Source organism: Bubalus kerabau, chromosome 15 (genome assembly GCF_029407905.1).
Source record: "Bubalus kerabau isolate K-KA32 ecotype Philippines breed swamp buffalo chromosome 15, PCC_UOA_SB_1v2, whole genome shotgun sequence".
Taxonomy (NCBI): domain Eukaryota; kingdom Metazoa; phylum Chordata; class Mammalia; order Artiodactyla; family Bovidae; genus Bubalus; species Bubalus kerabau.
This window is the reverse complement of record NC_073638.1, coordinates 68,431,080-68,456,529: the sequence shown is the minus strand read 5'-3', so window position 1 is coordinate 68,456,529 and position 25,450 is coordinate 68,431,080. Positions and strand designations below refer to the sequence as shown.

The following is a 25,450-nucleotide window of genomic DNA, read 5'->3' as shown; positions in this document are numbered from 1 at the left end:
TCCTAAAACCTTACTTCTTCCATCTTTTCTTCCTCCTAGACCACCCAACAGATGTGTTATGTCTAATAGTTGATTTGTGAGTTTTAAGATAAGTAATCATACTAAGGTGACCATTACAGATGTAATTAACTAAAAAAAAAATTCTCTTATTTTCTGGAGACAAGAATATGTTGATTAAGAACTAGCTTCAGAAATAGTAACCTCATCTACCATTACCTTCTTGTCATGGAGTATTTGGTAAGCTAATTGGTTATACTACAAGGCAGGTTTGATAAATTTTCAATTCTTAATGCACTTCCTTCCTTCCATCCCTCCTGCTTCATAGCCCTCTTCATTCCCTAATATTAACATGTTGTTCTTTGCTTTTTGAAATTAGAAACAAAATGAAAGCCACTTATCCCCTTACTTGTGATGTTGTGCTTGAACTGAGCTTACATCATCTCTGAGTAAAATTCTGACAAGATATTTTATTTCATTGGGTCTCAGGTTTGGGGGGGGCGCTTCCCAGGGACTTCCCTGATGGCTCAGACAGTAAAGAACCCACCTGCAATGAAGGAGACCTGGGTTCGATCCCTGGGTTGGGAAGATCCCCATTGACAGAGGAGCCTGGTGGGTTACAGTTCATGGGGTTGCAGAGTCAGACATGACTGAGCAATGGTGGCGCTAGGGTAAAGAACCTGCCTTCCAATGCAGAAGACATAAGAGACACAGGTTTGATCCCTGTGTCAGAAAGATCCCCGGGAGAAGGAAATGGCAACCTGCTTCAGTACTCTTGCCTGGAGAATTCCATGGACAGAGGAGCCCGGAAGCTTACAGTTCATAAGGTCACACAGAGTTGGACACAACTGAAGTGACTTAGCACACATGCATGCACTATTAATGTATTACTGTCAAATTTTCTTTATTCTGTTTAGTCTCTTTATTCTCTTTAGTCTGTTCAGTTCAGTCGCTCAGTCATATCAGACTCTTGGTTATCCCATGAACCGCAGCACGCCAGGCCTCCCTGTCCATCACCAACTCCCGGAGTTCACCCAAAACCATGTCCATTTGTTAGGGGAAGCACACTGATTGAAACCACCCACCCTGGCCAGGCACCATAGAAACAATTTGCATGAGTTGTTTTATGACAGGAGATCCTGATAAGGAATATGGAACTAATAAGCCACCACCAACCAGAAGAGTTTGGGAAAGGTTGAAAGGAGACACCGTGTGTCCGTCCACTTCCCAGAATCCCTCTTGCTAGCATCCATCTTGGCTGAGCGATGCGTGGACCACCAGGAAAGACTCTGAATTAGAATGATTGGCCAAAGACCACCTGGAAACTAACCCCATCACCATAAAACACGAGACTCTGAGCCACGTGGCAGAGCAGTTCTCCTGGGTTCCCTTACCCTACTGCTCTCCACCCAGGTGCCCTTCCCCAATAAAATCTCTTGCATTGTCAGTACATGTGTCTCCTCAGACAATTCATTTCTGAGTGTTAGACAACAGCCCAGTTTCGGGCACTGGAAGGTGTCCCCCTTCCTGCAACACATTGAGTTAGTATGTGTTTATGTGTTTAGGTTCTCTTATATTTGGTGCATCAGATCAGATCAAATCAGATCAGTCGCTCAGTCGTGTCCAACTCTTTGCGACCCCATGAATCGCAGCACGCCAGGCCTCCCTGTCCATCACCAACTCCCGGAGTTCACTCAGACTCACATCCATCGAGTCAGTGATGCCATCCAGCCATCTCATCCTCTGTCGTCCCCTTCTCCTCTTGCCCCTAATCCCTCCCAGCATCAGAGTCTTTTCCAATGAGTCAACTCTTCACATGAGGTGGCCAAAGTACTGGAGTTTCAGCTTTAGCATCATTCCTTCCAAATAAATCCCAGGGCTGATCTTCAGAATTGACTGGTTGGAACTCCTTCCAGTCCAAGGGACTCTCAAGAGTCTTCTCCAACACCACAGTTCAAAAGAATCAATTCTTCGGCGCTCAGCCTTCTTCACAGTCCAACTCTCACATCCATACATGACCACAGGGAAAACCATAGCCTTGACTAGACAGACCTTTGTTGGCAAAGTAATGTCTCTGCTTTTGAATATGCTATCTAGGTTGGTCATAACTTTCCTTCCAAGGAGTAAGCGTCTTTTAATTTCATGGCTGCAGTCACCATCTGCAGTGATTTTGGAGCCCCCCAAAATAAAGTCTGACACTGTTTCCACTGTTTCCCCATCTATTTCCCATGAAGTGATGGAACCAGATGCCATGATCTTAGTTTTCTGAATGTTGAGCTTTAAGCCAACTTTTTCACTCTCCACTTTCCCTTTCATCAAGAGGCTTTTGAGTTCCTCTTCACTTTCTGCCATAAGGGTGGTGTCATCTGCATATCTGAGGTGATTGATATTTCTCCTGGCAATCTTGATTCCAGCTTGTGTTTCTTCCAGTCTAGCGTTTCTCATGACGTACTCTGCATAGAAGTTAAATAAACAGGGTGACAATATATAGCCTTGACATACTCCTTTTCCTATTTGGAACCAGTCTGTTGTTCCATGTCCAGTTCTAACTGTTGCTTCCTGACCTGCATACAGATTTCTCAAGAGGCAGATCAGGTGGTCTGGTATTCCCATTTCTTTCAGAATTTTCCACAGTAGATTGTGATCCACACAGTCAAAGGCTTTGGCATATTCAATAAAGCAGAAATAGATGTTTTTCTGGAACTCTCTTGCTTTTTCCATGATCCAGTGGATGTCGGCAATTTGATCTTTGGTTCCTCTGCCTTTTCTAAAACCAGTTTGAACATCAGAAAGTTCACGGTTCACATATTGCTGAAGCCTGGCTTGGAGAATTTTGAGCATTACTTTACTAGCGTGTGAGATGAGTGCAATTGTGCAGTAGTTTGAGCATTCTTTGGCATTGCCTTTCTTTGGGATTGGAATGAAAACTGACCTTTTCCAGTCCTGTGGCCACTGCTGAGTTTTCCAAATTTGCTGGCATATTGAGTGCAGCACTTTCACAGTATCATCTTTCAGGATTTGGAATAGCTCAACTGGAATTCTATCACCTCCACTAGATTTGTTTGTAGTGATGCTTTCTAAGGCCCTCTTGACTTCACATTCCAGGATGTCTGGCTCTAGGTCAGTGATCACACCATCGTGATTATCTGGGTCGTGAAGATCTTTTTTGTACAGTTCTTCTGTGTATTCTTGCCACCTCTTCTTAATATCTTCTGCTTCTGTTAGGTCCATACCATTTCTTTATCGAGCCCATCTTTGCATGAAATGTTCCTTTGGTATCTCTGATTTTCTTGAAGAGATCCCTAGTCTTTCCCATTCTGTTGTTTTCCTCTGTTTCTTTGCATCGATCGCTGAAGAAGGCTTTCTTATCTCTTCTTGCTATTCTTTGGAACTCTGCATTCAGATGTTTATATCTTTCCTTTTCTCCTTTGCTTTTCGCTTCTCTTCTTTTCACAGCTATTTGTAAGGCCTCCCCAGACAGCCATTTTGCTTTTTTGCATTTCTTTTCCGTGGGGATGGTCTTGATCCCTGTCTCCTATACAGTGTCACGAACCTCATTCCATAGTTTATCAGGCACTCTATCTATCAGATCTAGGCCCTTAAATCTATTTCTCACTTCCACTGTATAATCATAAGGGATTTGATTTAGGTCATACCTGATTGGTCTAGTGGTTTTCCCTACTTTCTTCAGTTTAAGTCTGAATTTGGCAATAAGGAGTTCATGGTCTGAGCCACAGTCAGCTCCTGGTCTTGTTTTTGCTGAGTGTGTAGAGCTTCTCCATCTTTGGCTGCAAAGAATATAATCAATCTGGTTTCGGTGTTGACCATCTGGTGATGTTCATGTATAGAGTCTTTTCTTGTGTTGTTGGAAGAGGGTGTTTGTTATGACCAGTGCATTTTCTTGGCAAAACTCTATTAGTCTTTGCCCTGCTTCATTCCGTATTCCAAGGCCAAATTTGTCTGTTACTCCAGGTGTTTCTTGACTTCCTACTTTTGCATTCCAGTCCCCTATAATGAAAAGGACATCTTTTTGGGGTGTTAGTTCTAAAAGGTCTTGTAGGTCTTCATAGAACTGTTCAACTTCAGCTTCTTCAGCATTACTGGTTGGGGCATAGACTTGGATTACTGTTATATTGAATGGTTTGCCTTGGAAATGAACAGAGATCATTCTGTCATTTTTGAGATTGCATCCGAGTACTGCATTTTGGACTCCTTTGTTGACCATGATGGCTACTCCATTTCTTCTGAGGGATTCCTGCCCGCAGTAGTAGATATAATGATCATCTGAGTTAAATTCACCCATTCCAGTCCATTTCAGTTTGCTGATTCCTAGAATGTCAACATTCACTCTTGCCATCTCTTGTTTGCCCACTTCCAATTTGCCTTGATTCATGGACCTGACATTCCAGGTTCCTATGCAATATTGCTCTTTACAGCATCGGACCTTGCTTCTATCACCAGTCACATCCACAGCTGGGTATTGTTTTTGCTTTGGCTCCATCCCTTCCTTCTTTCTGGAGTTATTTCTCCACTGATCTCCAGTAGCATATTGGGCACCTACAGACCTGGGGAGTTTCTCTTTCAGTATCCTATCATTTTGCCTTTTCATACTGTTCATGGGGTTCTCAAGGCAAGAATACTGAAGTGGTTTGCCATTCCCTTCTCCAGTGGACCACATTCTGTCAGATCTCTCCACCATGACCCACCCATCTTGGGTTGCCCCACGGGCATGGCTTAGTTTCATTGAGTTAGACAAGGCTGTGGCCCTAGTGTGATTAGATTGACTAGTTGTCTGTGAGTATGGTTTCAGTGTGTTTGCCCTCTGAGGCCCTCTTGCAACACCTACTGTCTTACTTGGGTTTCTCTTACCTTGGGCATGGGGTATCTCTTCATGACTGCTCCAGCAAAGCACAGCCAGTGCTCCTTACCTTGGATGAGGGGTATCTCCTCACCACCGCCCTTCCTGATCTTCAACGTGGGATAGTTCCTCTAGGCCCTCCTGTGCCCACGCAGCCAGGGCTCCTTGGACATGGGGTTGGTCCTCCTGGCCACTGCCCCTGGCCTCGGGTGTGGGGGCATGGGATATCTCCTCCCGGCCGCCGCCCCTGACTTCGGACTTGGGGTAACTCCTCTCGTTGCCGCCCCTGACCTCAGACGCTAGGTATCTCCTCTTGGCCGCCCCCCCGACCTTGGACGGATATATTAATAAATATAATGTCCTTTTCTTGTATTCATCCATTCATTGTATAGTTTCCTTCTTTCTATTTCTTTATAGATTTAAATATCTATTTTGTCTGATATAAGTATTGCTACCCCTGTTTTCTTGTCATTTCCATTTGCGTGAAATATTTTTTCATTCCCTCACTTTCAATCTGTGTGTGTCTTTTGCCCAATGTAAGGTTCTTGTAGGCAGCATATTGTAAGATCTTGTTTTTTATCTAATCTGCTGCTCTGTGTCTTTAGATGAGAACATCTAGTTCTTTGACATGTAAAGTAATTATTGATAAGTATGTATTTATTGCTGTTTCCAGTCGATTTTCTAGTTCTTTGTTTCTTCTTTTTCCTTTTAGACTTTGATAGCTTTCTTTGTATTAGGCTTGAGTTCCTTTCTTTTTGATTTTTGTGAGTCTATTGTGTCTTTGATTTCTGGTTACCCTCGTTTTCAAGTATATTAACCTATAACTATATCTACTCACTCTAGACTAATAGTTTTATAAATTCAAATACACTCTAAAAGATCTACATTTCACATTCTCCTCTGCTGCATTTTGGGGTTTTAATGTCCTGTTTTCTATCTTTGTTTATCCTTTTGCTATTAATTTTAGTTATAATTGCTTTTACCAAAATGTTTTGACTATTTTTAATTTTATACCAGCTTATTTAAATGATCTTCAATCCTTTTATATATTTGGCTCTCCTGTTGTGTTTTCTCCTTTCCTGTAGATTCATGCTGCATTTCTATTTAGAGAAGACCATTCAATATTTCTTTTAGGTTAGGTTTAGCATTGCTGTATTCTTTTAGTTTTTGTTTATCTGAGAAATTATTAGCTTCTCCTATTCTAAATAATAATCTTGCTGGGTATAGAGTAGCCTAGGTTGAAATGTTTTCCTTTTCATGTTTTTAAATATATCATGCTACTTCTTGTGACCTGCAAAGCTGAGAAAACTTAGCTGATAGACTTGTGAGGGTTCCCTTAGAACTGAGTCTTTGTTTTCTCTTCCTGCCTTTACAATCCTCTCTTTGTCCTTACCTTTTGTGATTTTAATTATATCTTGGCATGGATCTGAGTGGATTCATCTTATTTGGGCCCTCTGTGCTTCCTGTACCTGGATATCTATTTCCTTCTTTAGGTTTGGGGATTTTATACCCATAATTCTTTGAAGACTTTTTCAATCCCATTTTTTTCTTTCTTCTCCTTCTGGAACCTCTATTATGCAGAGGCCGGCATAGTTTATATTATTTATCCCATAGATTTCATATGTTGCTTTGGTTTTTACTTTTGTCTTTCTGTCTGCTGTTTTAATTGGGCGACTTTGATTATTCTGTCTTCCAGATCATTTGTTCATTCTTCCACATTATTTAATTTGCTATTCATTGCTTTTAGCTCTGTATTTATCTAGCAATTAAGTTAGCTAATTTTGATTGGTTTCTCTTTATAATTTCTGCTGCTGATGCAAAGTCACTTCAGTTGTGTCCAACTCTTTGTGACCCCATAGACGGCAGCCCACCAGGCTCTCCTGTCCCTGGGATCCTCCAGGCAAGAACACTGGAGTGGGTTGCCATTTCCTTCTCCAATGCATGAAAGCAAAAAGTGAAAGTGAAGTCGCTCCGTCGTGTCCAACTTAGCAACCCCATGGACTGCAGCCTACCAGGCTCCTCTGTCCATGGGATTTTCCAGGAAAGAGTACTGGAGTAGGTTGCCATTGGTTGTTTCTACCTCCTTGTTAAAGGGTATGCATTTCTGTCCATAAATTTTCTTAATCCCTGTAGCATTTTTATTGCCTCCTTTTTGAACTCAGCATCTAGTAAGCTGGAGAGGTCTATTTCATTGTTTGCTCTTTCAGAGGATTTCTTTTTTCCTTTAATTAGGAGTTGTTCCTCTGCTTTTCCATGAAATTTCTATGTCTCTATGAATTTAGGAGAAACAATTGTCTGCTGTGGTATTAAAGAGCTATTTTGACATGTGAATATCACTGTGTAGACTGCGAGAGCCCAGTATTTTTGCTGTGAGGGCTGTTTTTGGTATGGAAGCCTGCTGTGTCTTTCTTCAGAGTGTGCTGGCCATTATCCCCTTGATAAGGGGGTTTGCTTGATGTTGTAGTGACTAGAGACTGCACCAAATGTTGGATAGGGTCTCTTCTTTGCTCTGTGACTGACACAGCCCTATTGGGGACAGAGTTTCCTCCTCAGTTGTTGAAGTAGAAGCCCTGAAGGTCCAGTTCAGTAAGTCTCCATTGTCCTTAAGCGTGTTCTCTATCCTCAAAGAAGTGAGCACTGAAGCAGATGAGGCCTATCACAGTGAACCTGTGTGCTGCCCATGCAGGCAGCCTCTGTTTTGTTCAAATTACTGCTTTTATCCTGGGTCCAAGAGAGTGTGAGATTTTTGTATACCTTTTAAGAGTTCAGTTTCTATTCTCTTGAGAAATTAAACCCCACTGGCTTTGAAAGCCAGATGCTCTGGGAGCTCCTCTCCTTGGTGCAGGACTCCCAGGCTAGGGAGCCCGATGTAGGGCTCAGAACTCTCAGTCCTGAGAGAGAGAACTTCTGCAATATAATTATTCTCCAGTTCCTGGGTGTCCAACTCAGGACTTGATTGTTTCATGGTCCTCTCCTCCTACTCATCTCTTTGTAGTCCCTTCTTTGTGTCTTTAGTTGTCGAAGATCTTTTCTGGTAGATTCTGGTCTTTGATGGTTGTTCTGCAAATAGTTGTGATTTTGGTGTGCTTGTGAGAGGAGGTGAGCTCAGGGTCTTTCTATTCCCTATCTTTAATGATCTCTAATTTTTACATTATTAAATTGTTAAGAACTCAGTGACACAATCAAGTGTCTGGTTCACAGTAATACTAACAGCTAAGAATGATTGAACATCTGCTCTGTGATAGGTGTGTTCTAATTGTTTTTCTTGTCTGACACTCTTAATACAGTGACCCTGTGTTACCCGATTTATACATGAGGAAAATAAAGCAGAAGTGTCTGCTCAGTTTCACATATCCAGAAAATAATAGGGCCAGTATGCAAACTCAGTCAATGTGGTTCCCTAAAACTAGGGCTCTTAATTATGCCCTTAATCAGTAAATAGCAGAGCCTCAATAATACCAGTCAGTCTCCTGATTTATTCTATGTTGAGTCATATCATGCAATGCATACCTTCAGTGATCTTTCAGAAGTAATTATGTAACTTAGTTCTCTAACATAGATTGTTAATCTACAGCTGTCCCTAGTAAAGTGTGCACCAGAATCATCTTTGCATTTTTTTTTAAACATAAATGCCTGTACCCACTGAGTCTTGTGACATTCTAAGGGTGAAGCAAAAAAAAAAAAAAGAGTAATTTTGGTTAGCTTTACAGTTGATTTCCTACTCAAGAACCAATAAATCCATTTTGGGGAACTTGTTCAGCACAGAAGGGCTCACTTTCTACATGAGACTCAACGTTAGTGCCTACAAATCAGAATGTCCTAGGGTAGGGCCAGGAAATTCAGCAAATTTCCCAGAATAATGTTTTGCACAACAAAATTTGATGCTCATTAACTGAGAGTTAATACTTGAATGATCAGACAAGTTTCTCTTCCTGTGAAGCAACAGGAAAATCAGAGACAGAAGTGGCAGTGAAGTCTCCACTACCCACCATGACATGGAGCTCCCTGGCCTTCATCTCAGCCACAAATCGGTCAGTCGCTCAGGTGCTTTGGTATCTTCCCTGTTAAGTATGCTGCCCTGCCCCCATCAATTGTTATGCATTTGGATTGTCTTTGGGCAAGTCAGCCCCCTCAGTGTTTCCTCAATCAACTCACAGTCAGAAAACTCATGTTAAAGAAGCTTCTAAGTCAGCCACAAGGTTGGTAGTTTTAATTTGATGTGATTTATAAATTGCTGCTGTTATTGATTCTGTTGTTGCTGGTGAACCCTGCTGCTCCACGAGGCAGCTGCCTTCTGTAGTTGAGGTGTGCCTGCATCCACTAATGGCTGTCTTGGTCACAGATACAATTTTATAACAGATGTCAGTTACCTAGACCAACACTGCATATGGAAATCCCCGCTGTTTGCCTTTAGCACACCAGTGAGAGGAAGCCGTCTCCTTGCTGCATGCCAAGTTGTATCGCTGTCGGCTAATGATTCAGAATGCAAGAGCGACCCTTTAAAAAAAGTCCACTGGGACACTTTCCTCAGTATGGCAAAAAAATAACCATTTTTTGCATCCCATTTCTTGTGAAGTAGGCACAGAAACTTGGTATAATAACAAGAAGTGGAAGAATGATCAAACATAAATAGTTATACATCTGAAGTCCAAATCCTGCATGGACTTTTCGTGAGAAACACTGTGGTAAAAGCTACTTCATTTCTTTTGACAATAACTCACTTTATTTTCAACTCTTTTTTTTTCCCCTTAGTTCAAGAACACCAAAAATTTTAAGATATACCAATCATTTTTTAGTAGCTTTTCAGGAACAAAAATTTTTAATGGAAAAAATGTATATTTACATTCAGTTTTTTTACATTTTATTTTTGCTGGTGCTGGGTCTTCACTGCTGTGTGCCAGCTTTCTATAGTTGCATTGTGTGGGATCCTCATTGCAGTGTCTTTTCTTGCAGAACATGGGCTCTGGGCTCATGGGCTCAGTAGTTGTGGTACACGGCATGTAGAATCTTCCCGGGAAAATTGAACCCATGTCCTGCAGATTCTCAAACACTGGACTAACAGGGAAGTCCTCCATTCAACTGATTATAAAATACAACACAGACTAAGAAATATTAAAATCTTAAAAAGTACCTTGAAGCAAGCATATATAGTACATTTATTATGAGATTCTTTAGGCCTTTAAAAAAACTTTGCCCTCAGTGGCCAAGAATCAATTTATAATTGTGTTACAAGGCCTGAGGATAACACTTCCAATCACAAATTAAATTTGATCAGCCTGGGCTCCAATTTGACTTGCTGTGTGTAATGTATTCTATTTTTTCTCTTTAAAGGAAAAAAAAGCTTGTGAGAAAATAGGTCTGCTTATTACTATCATTAATAGCTAACACTTGCTATATGACTGGTACTTTCTAAGCATGATCTCATTAAATACACACACAAACCCCAGGGACAAGATACTATCATTATCCTCTGGAGTAATAATTAATGCTATTCACAAACGTTTCTTGCGATCCACCTCCTGGGCAATTGATATGATTCCACGCCTCCAAATTCCCTCCCTACTTTGACATTAGGCTTGTCTATTGACCTGAATCCTGAGTGACTATAAGTAGCAGAGCACCCTGTCTACCCACCTTGGACAGGAGAGAGAAAAAAAAACTTTTATTAGAACACTAAGATATGGGGGTTGTTTGTTACTAGCACATAACCTATAAAATCCTCACAGATTTATCCTCATTTTTTAAATTAAGAATCTAGGGTCCTTTCCTGTCATTACAAGCTCTATTCTTCATTCCTCCCCCTGAAAATACAGTTCTTTACTGCTCTATTTACACAATTTGTTTCAATTCCTGCTCACCTCTTTAATTTTGTGGCATAATTTTCTCAGCTCTTCTGAACACCTCTTTTGCAGTTCTCTGAAGTCTTTGGTGTTTGATGGAAATCATCACCCTAAAGTAGGGATGAGGTAGAAGGGAGTTTAAAGTTTGGAAGAAACTGTATGCTTTTACCCATCTACTGAAAGGTAAATGGCAGTGACCAGTTTCTGGAGTAGTTTTCAATGAGAAATAAACATCTTCATTTTATTAATACTCCCTAACTTGGGAAGTAGGCCCATGGCTCTTCAAATATCATGACCAATTTTTATTGTGTATTAAGTTTTTAACTGTGAGGAACTTCTTTAAATGTTATTACAGGGCTCTTTAGCTAACAATTCTGACATGATAGTCATTGAGGGTCAAAACAGAATTAAGCAAAGTGATCCTAGTCTTTGCTTAGATTTAAAAATCTAAACTGTGCCATTTTCTTGCTTCTCAAATGTAAGGAAATTTAATAATCATATTGTCTCAGTTTTTTGTATATAATGTGAGGACTATCCTGGAACATACCTTTTGAGGTCACTAGAAATATTAAATAAATTAATACATTAAAAATTTTGCAGAAAGTTATTATCACTAATTCCCAAATGTGACAGACTGCAGAAGCTCCTCAGATCAATAGAGCATTGTCTTTACTTTCAGGATACTCACAGGGAAGGAAGGGAAACATACAGATTATTGCAATCCAGTGTGCTGATTCTTAGGATGACAAGAGGTAGACAGGTATGTGAGCATGAAGGAAGAATTTAATCTTGGCTGAGGGAACCAGAGGAATCGAGGTTTAAGCAGAAAAGGAAATCCTGGCAAAAAGAACAGCAAAACCATGGAGTTCTGAGAGTATGGGCTTGAAGTATAAGGAGAACAGATCATGAGCAGAATCGGGAAAATTAACCAACAATAATTTGACATGTGTATGTGGGGGGGCAGCAGACTCTATCTGTTTCTGTCTTGTGTTTTTGGTTTTTATCTTAAACTACTCTAAATCTTTTTGCAAGAATGTGAGGTATAAAAACTGATGCCTTTAGACAGCAGTGCTTAGCCCTTAGCACTGCTGTGGGAGTTGTTTGACAGCCAGCTGAGAATCAGGACAAGAGATGCCTAGAGGTAAGTCGTCCTGGTGATGAAGGAGGAACATAGACACAGAGGAGGAGCACTACTGGAATAAGGATGGGAGCAGAGGTTAAGTGAGGGCTTCTCTACTTTTTAATCATTGCTTCTAACACCTACACTTATTTTGCAATGTCTCTGCACCATGGGTACAAATAATAAGGCTTTTTGTTTACATTTAATAATGTCAGTGAATTCAAAAGGTATGTATGCACTAGTTATAATTTTCTAACACAGATTAAGATAAATATGAAACTAAAATCACTCCATTGCCACTAAAATTATGTTATTTATCCCACCTGTTACATTTAACATATTTTATAGAAAAGCATCCTTAACCAATCATGAGAGAAGATCCTGGCTTGAAGAGAATGACGTGTGTACCTGCCTGGCTCTTTTGAGTCATAATGCTTTTCAGAACCAGTAGATTTCTGAAAAGGAGTTAAGCATACTGAGGGAGCAATAAAAAAGAGAGAGAAAAATAATTAAAAGGCAAGAGAATAAAAGAGAAAACCCAGCAGATCTCTACACACCTCGAGGTACTACAGCATAGAGGTTCAGACAGCAAAATCTAGCAGGCACTGCCAGGGTTCAAATTGTCTCTGCTACTTGCTAACTATGTGATTTGAGCAAAATTCCTTACATCCTTGGTTTCTCAGTTTTCCCATCTTTAAAACAAAATTCATCATATACCAAAAAGGATTTTGTGAGGAGTAAAATTTGAAGATAGAAGGGTGTAGGAAGTGATGCTGAATAAGTGCAAAATGTTAGGTAACATTATTCTTATTAGACATACCAGTACCATAATGCATTCTTAGGGCTTTTTGAAACCTGCAAGGGATTTTTAAAAACTGCTCAACGGAGTCAATAAAAGAAATCAAATCTACAGTTTTGATCTGTATATGAACGTACCACAAACAAAATGCAGTAGGGCTCAGGTAATAATAGTCTTGTATTCAGGATGGTCACAGGAGAACTTCTGGTCTCCCTTGAAATCCTCTTCTTCCAGGTGCAATCCTCTGCCATGTCCCACACCAGAATGGACAATGGTCCTCTTTGATACTTATCTCAAGATACACATGCTTGGGTTTGTCGCTTCCCTATTTCAGAGTGTATTCTATTTGCAGGAAAAAAAAGAAATTGAATCTTTACTCTTCTCCTGACTCAAATTTAACTTTAAGTGCTACTTGAATCAGTTTCTTTCAGATCTGAGGTATTCTGTCTCCTTTACTTTGTGCTTTAAGAATGACGATGCTTAATTTCTTCTTTGCCTCGGGCTCCTCGTCTCCACCTCAATCAACATTCTTTCGTATGTGTCAGATTTTAATCCGCATCATTTCTTGTGTCACATTCATTTCACTTTGGGGTGGGGCTCAACCCCCTATTCAAATAAAGTGAAAGTGAAGTCGCTCAGTCATGTCCGACTCTTTGCGACCCCATGGACAGTAGCCTGCACCAGGTTCCTCCTGCACCAAGCTCCTCCATCCATGGGATTTTCTAGGCAAGAGTATTGGAGTGGGTTGCCATTTCCTTCTCCAGGGAATCTTCCGACCCAGGGATCGAACCCAGATGTCCCACATTGTAGAGGGACGCTTTACCATCTGAGCCACCAGGGAAGTCCAAAAAAAAAAAAAAAAAACCCCTTGTGTCGAGGGCTGACTTTCAATAGATCGCAGCGAGGGAGCTGATCTGCTACGAACGAAACCCCGACCCAGAAGCAGGTCGTCTATGAATGGTTTAGCACCAGGTTCCCCACGAACGTGTGTGGTTTGCGACGGGCGAGGATATGACTATTGCACCAAGGAAGCCATTACAATGCCTGAGTCATAAATCTCAACACCCTCTACAGTTGCTGCTGGTGGCATTTCTTTTCATCCTTATCATTTCTTATGAGAATTCTCTTTCCCTAAGCTTTGTTTCCTTTTCTCATATGAAATACGGCTAAACATGGAGAGAGATTCTTGTCCATGGTTTGTGACAGCTCATCACTTATGATGACCATGAAAGTATTCACAAGGCAAATAAATAATATCTTAGAGAACAGAGTTTCAGGGGGTATTTCTTCCCCTGGGTACCCCATAGACTGTTGTGCACCTTGAAGTTGGAGCATGATCCTTTGTAGATTCAAGGCCAGAATTCTGTAAATTCTGTAATGAAATTCTGTTACTAAGTGATTGGGGAGTGTGGAGAGTGTTAAAGAAACCAGTTCTATTCAAAACTAAGGGGGAACAACTTGCCGGTCAATATAGATCATTTCTAGAATTGTAAAAGCAACCTTGCTGAACTTGGAGAAATTATAAAGAAAAAACAGTCAAGAGTCCTTATTCCAGGAATTATAAAACTACTAATTATCCATTTTAAGCCTTTTGCTACATTTTGCCCTGGGTCATCTATCAGGCTGATTTTTGGCATTAACTCCTATATTTTCGGCTTTTGATAGACAAATGAGATAATATGTCTCCAAGTTGGAGAAATATTTTCCCCAAATTCAGTAAGAATAAATTATTGATTAAAGGAAAAATAAATTTACAAATCACTTCTTAAGATACGGAAAAATTTGACCATATCTTTACAAAATGAGTGTTTGTCTACTGTCATTTTTGGTTAACTCATGGAGAAACCTCATATGATATTTCTAACAGTTTGACACATCCTTCTCAGTGTTTTCAACCACGTTTCTGTTACTTTCTAGGGCCCATATCAAAACAGCTGCATTTCTGTTTCTGCTGTTCATCTATCGTCCCTTCACTCTGCGGCAGATGCAGTGACTGACGATTGAGATGAGGTTTTTGCTGCTCAGAAAATGTCTCTGCACCATTGTTTCTGATAGCTTTCATAACTGAGTCCATCTGCTCTTCCCCCCGCCCCTTTCCCGTCGTGTGAAACGTTTCTGAAATACAGTGCGGGAAAGAAATGCCATCCTGCACCGCTGTCTCGTGTCGCGCCGTGCATTAATTTTCAAGCTGCTTTACGCTGCAGCATTCATTTCTCCAGGAAAATGGCAAAGTGTTGATGCCTTGGGGGCCTGACTTGGCTTTTTTTTTCCATAATCATCAGTAATTAGAGAACCTGCCACATGTTGTTTTGGATAGTGTTTAAGTTCAGAAATGCTGTGAAAGGGTGATATATACAGCCGGATTAAAGATATCCAAAGGCAAATTAGTATCTTCCAAAGCTCAAATGAGTTGATTTGTTACTTCAGCCCACTCAACAACACCTGGATCTGCATAAAACTGAAGACTCAGCCTAAGAGAAAAATATGTAATGGGGCACCAAAAAGAAATCATGGCTCAGTCTCATCCTCCACTGTATAATTAACCTTCTAGATGGGAAGATGGCTACTTGCGGGATGAGGTGTGACATTAAGGCCTCTCCCAGTCTCTTCCTCCCTCTGTCACAGTAACCAAAGTGCTCTTTAGGAATTATTCCTTCAGGTCTTAAAGCTGTCTTAATTGCTAAAACTCTACTTTTAAATTGTCAGTATCTCCCTTAGATGATACTTCTTCAGGGGTTAGTTGCATTTAACTGTCTAAACACATCTGCTCGCCAGGAGGGGAACTGGGTTGAAAAGTAGGCTTAAATAGGTTTCTGGGTTGAGGAGGCAGGAGCAGCAAGAGAAAGGACAAGAGAGTTGAAAAGTTAGTAGTCAACAAAAACCCAAGGTAGACTCTCAGGATTTCAGTGAGAGATGGAAATGAAAGAGGATCTAATAGGGTTTCCCTGGTGGTCAAATAGTTTAGAATCCACCTTGCAATGCAGGGACACCTGTTCAATCCCTGGTCCAAGAAGATCCCACATTTCATGGAGCAATTAAGCTCCTGCACCACAACTACTGAGCCTGCAAGCCACAAACAGAGAGTAGCCCCCACTCATCATAACCAGAGAAAGCCTGCACGCAACCACAAAGAGCCAGTGCAGCCAAAGATATTTAAAATTAATGAATCATGAATGAAAAGTGATCTGATAACCACTTGTGTTCCTTATCCATGCAGCAGGTGAATACCTAGCTTACTGCTTTTCCAAAGGCAATTGATTATAGTGAACCTGTGTGTGTGAAAGTTGTTCAGTCGTGTTTGACTCTTTGCAACCCCATGGACTATACAGTCCATGGAACTCTCTAGGCCAGAATACTAGAGTGGGTAGCCCTTCCTTTCTCCAGGAAATCTTCCCAACCCAGGGATCGAACCCAGGTCTCCTGCGTTGCAGGTGGATTCTTTACCAGCTGAGCCACAAGGGAAGCCGTTGTGAACCTACTGAGACTTTTTTCCAACCCAATAGTACCCACTACTCAGTGTGCCTGATAAGCACTTTAAGATGTCCATGGCATGAAGAATACTTCCACTACGCTTCAAATTAAGCACCAGCACACTCCAGAAGTTCTAGTAACAGTCACATCTGAGCAACATGATTAGAGGGAGGAGAAATAGAACAAGGAGGTAATTGGGGCTCAGGACATACAGTCCCAACTAGGGCGCCTTGACATACTGAATGTCTTAAATTGAAGGAATTCGGGGAAATGGTAGAAGCAGAAAGGTCTCTTTGATCTTCTCTGTCCCCTTTCCCTTATTCCCTGAAACAGATCATACAATCCTCATGTCAGAGGGCCCCTCCCTATACCCAGAGAAAAGGATCAGGGGCATAAAAGAAAAATCCTAACAAATAGGTCTTGCTGAGTTTCCCCCATTTATTACAGTTACCTCATACACTTTAACTATCATACTCTTCCATGACTATCAGCAAACCAAGCACAAAAATACAGTCCGTTTCTTTGGGTCTTCATTTCCTTATGAAGGCTCCCACATCACATAAAACTTATTTAAGTAAGCATGGATGCTTTTTTCCCCATAGTTTTTCTTTCTCAGTTAAATATTCACACCCAGCCATGGACCCTAACAGGATTAAGGAAGAGCCTTTTTCTACCCTCCAAGGCTGAAGCAAAAGCTATCAAATTCAGAGATCTTCCCAAAAACCAAGATGGGATCTATAGTTTCATTTCCAGGGAGTATAGAAGTTGCTAGCTCATGGATTATCTCTCAGTTGTTGTGTCACTAAGTCCTGTCCCTACTCTCTGTGACCCCTCATATTGCAGCACATCAGGCTTCTCTGTCCACTGTCTCTTGGAGTTTGCTCAGACTCACGTCCATTGAGTCAATGATGCTATCTAACCGTCTCATTGTCTGCCACCCCTTTTTCTCCTGCCCTCAGTCTTTCCCAGCATCAGGATCTTTTCCAATGAATCAGATCTTCACATCAGGTGGCCAAAATATTGGAGCTTCAGCTTCAACAGCCCTTCCAATGAATATTCCAGGTTGAATCCCTTTAGGATTGACTGGTTTTATCTCCTTGCAACCCAAGGAGCTCTCAAGACTCCTCTAGTACCACAATTCTAAAGCAACAATTCTTTCGTACCCAGCCTTCTTTTGGTCCAATTTTCAAATCCATACGTACATGACTACTAGAAAAACCATAGCTTTGACTATATGGACCTTTGTTGGCAAAGTATGTCTCTGCTTTTTAATACTCTGTCTAGATTTGTCATAACTTTCCTCTTGGACTGGGGAACAAAAAGCCAAGCAACGGATTATTATATGATCTTACGTGAATCATTCATGAACTCCAATCTTCAGTTTCTTGAGTTGTGAAAAGTGGGAGACAGACTTAACAAAAGACTTTCAGCCCTGTCTGTGGAGCCATTTAGTTTTTGTAGTCACCTCAAGTGTCACTGCAGAGATGTGGGGAGAGAGCAGGTGGGTGAGGCTCCAGTCACACCTTCTCTCTTCCCCTGCTCTGCTGCCCTTGCCAGTGAAAGGGCCTCTTCAGATTCTGGAACAACCTTCCCCAAGGGCAGCTTTCATTATGAATATCCTTCTCAAAATGGACCCATACTGTCCTGAAAATGAAGTCAGACTTCAGGTCTGTACTGCTGCAACCCAATTTGTGTCCCAGAATTTCTCATATTTTAAGCCAGTGCCTCTGCTCGTCTGTTCTTATTCCATGAATGACTTATCTGAAAAGTCCTGCCTTTGAAAATTTTCCCCATCCCTCAAACTCCCAAGAAATATTTGTTCCCATGAAACCTTCGTTTTCTGTTTTCCTACGTGTCTCCCATTCTCTTCACCCTTGCCATTCTGCCCATTATATGCTCCTTCATATTTATAAATGTGTAGCACTGTGGGGCGTGTGTGTAAGAGGAGAGAGATTCCTCTAGCAAACTGAAACATTTCTGAGATAAACACTATCTTATTCATGTTTATGTTTACACACCCACGGATGCTCAGTAAATGTATGCTGAACAGAAAAGCAGATTTAATAAAAAGTTCTCCAGCTCAAATATGTGTGAAAATCACCTGGATTGAATTATCTAAAGGTTCTTTCTGGTTACCAAGCTGTGGAGTCCATATGAAATGCTAACTCCATATGAACCTGTATATTTATGCAGATGTGCATGTAGTGATAAATCAAAATGCAGTGTTCTTGTAGGACTGCCTAACATGGCTCTGTTGGTAATGCTTTTTGGTGATGGCCTTTGGGTAAAATAAGTAACAGAAATTGAATTCTTGTCACTGAAATTCTCCTGGGGGTTTGTATAGCTAAAAGGGCATTACAGATTGCTATGGACCTCATCTTCTCACCCAAAGTGTCAGATTCTGCAGTATCCATGCCCACAAATATTCCCTACAGTCCCCAAGGGCTACTGCACATGTGATCAGGATAAACCTATGCCATCTGGGTATTACGTTGTCCTGCCAGTCTCCACTGGAGGTTTGCTGTACCCACAGGGCATTTTAGTGTTCTTTTAGTAGCAGTTGTTTTCTGCCAGGGTTCTGTTGAGTCAGCTACCCTAACTAATTGCCTAGAAAAGCAATGCTCTGCCTGGGGTGGTGACTCCTGGTGCTTCCCAGGGTGCTTTCAATTCTCACAGAGTCTTTCATGAGACTGATTTGTTTAATTTCTGACTGTTCTTCTTTGCAGGTGCTGAACAATAATTCCTGGGTCCTGGTAAGGAGAACAAGGTATTTACTTCCACCCTCCTACTGTCCTCTGTATTGTGTATATACATATATATACACATATATAGGCATATATATTGTGTATATATACATATATACATGTATACATACATACATATATATATGTACATATATTGGAAAAGGCAGTGGCATCCCACTCCAGTACTCTTGCCTGGAGAATCCCATGGATGGAGGAGCCTGGTGGGCTGCAGTCCATGGGGTCGCTAAGAGTTGGACACAACTGAACGACTTCACTTTCCCTTTTCATTTTCATGCATTGGAGAAGGAAATGGCAACCCATTCCAGTGTTCTTGCCTGGAGAATCTCAGGGACAGGGGAGCCTGGTGGGCTGCCATCTATGGGGTCGCACAGAGTCAGCCATGACTGAAGCAACTTAGTAGCAGCAGCATGTACATATATACATATATATTGTGTGTGTGTGTGTGTGTGTGTGTATATATATATATATGGCTTCCTTAGTGGTTCAGATGGTAAAGAATCTGCCTACAATATAAGAGACCCAGGTTTGATCCCTGAGTAGGGAAGATCCCCTGGAGAAAGGAATGTCTATCCACTCCAGTATTCTTGCCTGGAGAATCCCATGGACAGAGTAGCCTGGCAGGCTATATAGTCCATGCGTTCACAAAAAGTCAGACACAACTGAATGACTAACACTTTCACTTTTTTATATGCATACACACACACATATTATTTATATATTTTTATTTGTTTATATTTTTATTGATGAGAAAAAATAAACAACTGCAAAATAACCACAACAAAGCCAGAATAAGAAAAACCAAAAAAATCTATGCTTATCTGTGCTAATAGATATGCAGATACCCCAAAAGATCAACAGTTATCAGGAAACCCAAATTCTGAATTCTACATTTGACTCAGCAGAGATTCCTATCTACAGAATCTACCTCAGTCACCAAATAACTCTTCATTTTACAGATATCTTCACGCTTCATTGTTAGTGTTTTTGTTTAACTGTCATTTGTGAGCAATCCATTTTGTTCTATACATCTTAAATTTAACATCCAAACTAACTTTGTGAGGTTGAGGTTTTTTTAATGATTACTTGTATTATTTATTTATTATATAGGCCATGTTTTTTAAAAAAAACCCTGTTGAATTTGTTGAAATATTGCTTCTGTTTTATGTTTTGTTTGGTTTTGGTTTTTGCCACAAAGCCTGTGGGATCCTAGCTCCCCTACCAGGGACTGAACTTGCCCCTCCTGCATTGGAAGATGGAGTCTTAACCAATAGACTACCTGGGAAGTTCCAGGTTGAGGTTCTTATCCTTATACATTTTTCTTTCAGAGTTAACTCAGAGTAAATTTAGGTATTTCCTGTTGAAGTGGCCAGCAAGAAATTGATCCCCAAATTCATATAAGGGAGTTGGATCCACATAAAAATATCTTCATGTGCTTTCACATCATCTCTGCACATGTGTGCTTAGTGAGCTGTGTCTGACTCTTTGTGACCTCATGGACTATAGCCCAGGGCTCTGGTGGCTCCGTGGCAAAGAACCACCTGCAGAAGATACGGGAGACATGGGTTTGATCCCTGGGTCAGGAAGATGCCCTGGAGAAGGAAATGGCAATCCACTCCAGTATTCTCGCCTGGGAAATCACATAGACAGAGAAGCCTGGCAGGCTACAGTCCATGGGGTTGCAAAGACTGAAGAAACTGAGAGCAGCAGACATAGCTTGGACTATAGCTCACTAGGCTCTACTGTCCTTGGAATTTTCCAGGCAAAAATACTGGATTGGGGTGCCATTTCCTATTCTACATCTCTGCACTAGAACCCCTAAATCCAAAAAAAGAAGGCAGGCATACATTTTGTTTTTTTCCATGCCTGTTCATACCATATAAGTTGATCAGATTTTGACTTTGGCAAGAGGGGTAAAAAAGGCTTTATTTGCGTGTGAGATGAATAATGTGAGTAACGTGAACAGAATTAGAAATGGAGTGACTAATTAAACTATTGATTACCCCCACAGCTTAAGCTAACACATCAGACAATTTAAACCACAGAAACCACATTCAGATAATTAGGTAGAGAATCTGATTATACCCAGAGGAACAGAAAAATATAAAAGTGCTGGAATCCATTGCAGCAGCCTGCCCAGAGAAGATTACCCAATCTGATCAACTTCTCCCAAGTGTTAGCTGAAGAATGAGGGTGGAAGCAAGTCCAGCTGTACTCATGAGAATGTCCTTTTCTGAATCAATTCCTGAGTTTATATGTTTTATTAGAATAAACTATGGGAATAGATATGGTTCTTCTTTGGTAGCTCAGATGATAAAGACTCTGCCTGCAATGCAGGAGACATGGGTTTAACCCCTGGGTTGGGAAGATACACTGGAAAAGGAAATGGCAACCCACTCCAGTATTCTTGCCTAGAGAATCCCATGGACAGAGGAGCCTGGTGGGCTACAGTCCATAGGGGTCTAAAAGAGTCAGACATGACTGAGTGACTAATATATACACTTCATGGGGATAGAAGAGTTCTATTAAAACCACCTCAGAAGTTGTAGTCACCAAATCTGGGTCAGAGAAGAGAAGATAAAAAAGTTGATTCCTTCCCAGGGAGCAATAATAAAGTATCTGCTGAGAACAGAAGTAGTAGTTGGAATGAAAAGTGAAACAGCCTTAACTGTGAAATAGGGTAGAACTTGAAAAGAAAAAGAGGATTAAGGAAGGAGAGAAGACATGAATAGATCCAACTGACTATATGCCTGCCAACTTAGGAATTTTTCTTTAGGCTCTTAGAAGGAGAAAATCCCAGTTCTTAACACTCATTGCCCCAATGTTATTTGCTGCCAAATTCTTGCTCCAGTTTCTCCTGAATTTTATCACACTATTCATTTCTTTAAAAAAATACCTTTCCCCTTTTCCCCTATTTCTCCCCACAAACCCTTGACTTCTCTCTTTATCTGTTCTGAGATTTCCGTATTGGTAAATTCCCTTTTCTTTTTTTTTAATTAATTTTTATTGGAGTATAGTTATTTACAATAACTCTTTCTACTGTACAGCAAAGTGAATCAGCTATACGTATACACATATCCCCTCCCTTTTGGACTTCCTTCCCACTCAGGTCACCACAGAGCACTGAGCAGGGTTCCCTGTGCTGGACAGTAGGTTATCATTCTGTGCTGGTCGCTCAGTCATGTCCGACTCTTAGAGACCCCATGGACTGTAGCCTGCCAAGCTCCTCTGTCCTTGGAATTTCTCAGGCAAGAATACTGGAGTGGGTTGTCATTTCCTTCTCCAGGGGATCTTCCCAACCCAGGGATTGAACCCTGGTCTCCTGCATTGCAGGCAGATTCTTTACCATCTGAGACAGCAGGGAAATCAGGAAACAGGGATAATCATGTTATCATTAGTTATCTATTTTATACATGGTATCAAGAGTGTATATGTGTCAATCCCAATCTCCCAATTCCTATCACCCATTCCCTACCCCCTTGATATCCATATATTTGTCCTGTGTCTCTGTTTCTGCTTTGCAAATAAGATCATCTATACCATTTTTTTAGATTCCACATATATGTGTTAATATAAAATATTTGTTTCTCTAACTTCATTTTGTATGACACTGTCTGGGTGCATCCATGTCAGTGAAATGAGATGATAGAAATTGGGTAAATTCCCTTTTCAAAGTTAAACATCAAGTCAAATAGTTTTTGTGTTCTCTTAACATTTTTTTGGTTCTAACTAGTAATAAAAGGTTCAATCTGACAACCCACAACCACCATTTGGATATCTCCCCTCTCCAGCCTGCATTATATTACAGATAAATCTGTATCTTACTCCTTATTTATCAACAAAGTAGAGTCTAAATTTGATATAAACTTGTCCCAATTTCTTTAGTTTAAAAGTACAATGAAAACACAACCAGAAGTTCTGATTTCTTCTCCATTAGAAATTTCTGCTGTTATTCTAACATGGCTACTACTGCTGCTGCTGCTGCTAAGTTGCTTCAGTCATGTCCGACTCTGTGCAACCCCACAGACGGCAGCCCACCAGGCTCCCCTGTCCCTGGGATTCTCCAGGCAAGAACACTGGAGTGGGTTGCCATTTCCTTCTCCAATGCATGAAAGTGAAAAGTTAAAGTGAAGTTGCTCAGTCGTGTCTGACTCTTAGTGACCCCATGGACTGCAGCCTACCAGGCTCCTCCATCCATGGGATTTTCCAGGCAAGAGTACTGGAGCGGGGTGCCATTGCCTTCTCCAAACTTATGACTAAAAGATGTAATAATATGCTGCATCAGCTTTCCTCAGAAATACTTACTCCTTATGGCATATCGTAAAACAAAGTCTTCCAGATCACCCTGTCTTACATTTTCCATTTGTGAAATACCTTCTCCCATGCCCTTACTTTCAGACTGTAAATGTCTCTAGGTATGAAGTGGGTCTCTTGTAGACAATACATCTATGGGTCTTGTTTTTGTATCCACTTAGCCAGTCTGTATCTTTTGGTTGGTGCATTACCCATTTACATTTAAGATAATTATTCATACATATGATCCTGTTATTATTTTGTTCTTTGTTTGGGGTTTATTTTTTGTAGATTTTTTCCTTGTGTTTCTTGAGAGAAGTTCCTTTAACATTTGTTGCAAAACTGGTTTAGTGATGCTGATTTCTCCTTTGCTTGTCTGGAAACCTTTTGATTCTGCCATCAGGTTTGAATAAAAGTCTTGCTGGGTAGAGTAGTTTGGTTGTAGTTTGTTCCCTTCATCACTTGGAATATATCATGCCATTCCCTTCTGGCTTGTAGAGTTTCCATTGAGAAATCAGCTGATAACCTTATGGGTTCTCCCTTATAGGTTATTTGTCATTTTTCCCATGTTGCTTTTAGTAATTTATCTTTGTCTTTAATTTTTGTCACTCTAATTACCATGCGTCCTGGAGTCTTCCTATTTGGGTTTATCCTGCTTGGGACTCTCTGTGCTTCCTGGACATGGTTGGCTATTTCCTTTCCCATGTTGGGGAAGTTTTTGGCTGTTATCTCTTCAGATATTTTCCGGATCCTTTCTTTCTCTCTTCTCCATCAGAGACCCATATAATGCACATATTGGTGTGTTTAATGTTGCCCCAGAGGTCTGTTAGGCTGTCTTCATTTCTTTCCATTCTTTTTTCTGTATTCTGTTTTGCAGCATTGACTTCCACCATTCTGTCTTCCAGGTCACTTATCTGTTACTCGGCCCTCAATTATTCTGCTATTGATTCCTTCTAATGTATTGTTCATCTCTGTTCTTTAGTTCTTCTAGATCTCCTTAGTAACTATTTCTTGCATCTTCTGAATCTTTGCTTCCATTCTTTTTCCAAGATCCTGAAACATCATTATCATTCTGAATTATTTTTCTGGGAGGTTGCCTATCCCCACTTAATTTAGTTTTTTTTGTTATTGTTTTTTTCTGAGGATTTATATTATTCCTTCATCTGAGACATAATCCTATTTCTTTTCATTTTGGTAGTTTTCTGTGATTGTGATATTAGTTCTGGAGACTGATGGGATTGTAGTTCTTATTTCTTCTGTCTGCCATCTGGTGGATGAGGATAAGAGGCTTGTGCAAGCTTCCTGATGGGAAGGGCTTCCTGTGGGAGAAACTAGGTCTTGCTCTGGTGGGCAGTGAAGTGAAAGTTGCTCAGTCATGTCCCACTCTTTGCAATCCCATGGACTATACAGTCCATAGAAGTCTCAATGCCAGAATAATGGACTGGGTTACCTTTCCTTCTCCAGGGGTTCTTCCCAACCCAGGGATTGAACCCAGGTCTCTGGCATTGCAAGCAGATTCTTTACCAGCTGAGCCACAAGGGAAGCTCTGGTGGTCAGGGATATGCTCAGTAAAACTTTAATCCAATCGTCTGCTGGGGCAATGGTGGGGGTGGGGGGCGGGTTTGTGTTCCCTCTCTGTTAGTTATTTGGCCTGAGGTGACCAAGTCCTATAGCTTATAAGTCTCTATGTTATTATTGTTGTTCAGTCACGAAATCCTGTCCAACTCTTTGTGAACCCATGGATTGCAGCATGCTTGGCCTCCCTATCCATCTTCATCTCCCAGAGCCTGCTCAAACTCATATCCATTAAGTCAGTGATGCCATCCAACCATCTCATCCTCTGTCATGCTCTTCTCCTCCTTCAATCTTTCACAGCATCATGGTCTTTTCTAATGAGTCAGCTCTTCACATCAGGTGGCCAAAGTATTGGAGCTTCAACATCAGTCCTTCCAATGAATATTCAGGATTGATTTCCTTTAGGATTGACTGGTTTGATCTTCTTGCAGTCCAGCAGACTCTCAAGAGCCTTCTCCAACTCTACAGTTTAAAAGCATCAATTCTTCAGCACTTGGCCTTCTTTATGGTCCAACTCTCACATCCGTACATGACCACTGGAAAAACCAAAGCTTTGATTATACAGGTCTTTGTTGGCAAAGCAATCTCTCTGCTTTTTAATATGCTGTCTTGACTTGTCATAGCTTTTCTTCCAAGGAGCAAAGGTCTTTTAATTTCATGGCTGCAGTTACCATCCATTTGCAGTGATTTTGTAGCCCAAGAAAATAAAGTCTGTCACTGTTTCCATTCTTTACC

At 40.8% G+C, this 25,450-nt stretch overlaps 2 long non-coding RNA genes across 8 annotated transcripts in view; one reads left to right on the top strand and one right to left on the bottom strand.

Annotated features, from left to right (window-relative positions):
• Positions 1–25,450, top strand: part of LOC129629327 (uncharacterized) — a 49,217-nt gene that overhangs the window by 11,281 nt on the left and 12,486 nt on the right. The window contains exons 2-3 of the long non-coding RNA XR_008703164.1: positions 8,796–8,886; positions 18,812–18,852. This is a non-coding gene — a long non-coding RNA (uncharacterized LOC129629327). The remainder of the gene's footprint in view (positions 1–8,795; positions 8,887–18,811; positions 18,853–25,450) is intronic.
• LOC129629325 (uncharacterized) overlaps positions 9,556–25,450 on the bottom strand; it is a 104,636-nt gene continuing 88,741 nt past the window's right edge. For all 7 annotated transcript variants that reach the window (XR_008703161.1, XR_008703154.1, XR_008703155.1 and 4 more), the window contains 3 exons: positions 12,752–12,956; positions 10,714–10,805; positions 9,556–9,934 (listed from right to left, as the gene is read on the bottom strand). This is a non-coding gene — a long non-coding RNA (uncharacterized LOC129629325). The remainder of the gene's footprint in view (positions 9,935–10,713; positions 10,806–12,751; positions 12,957–25,450) is intronic.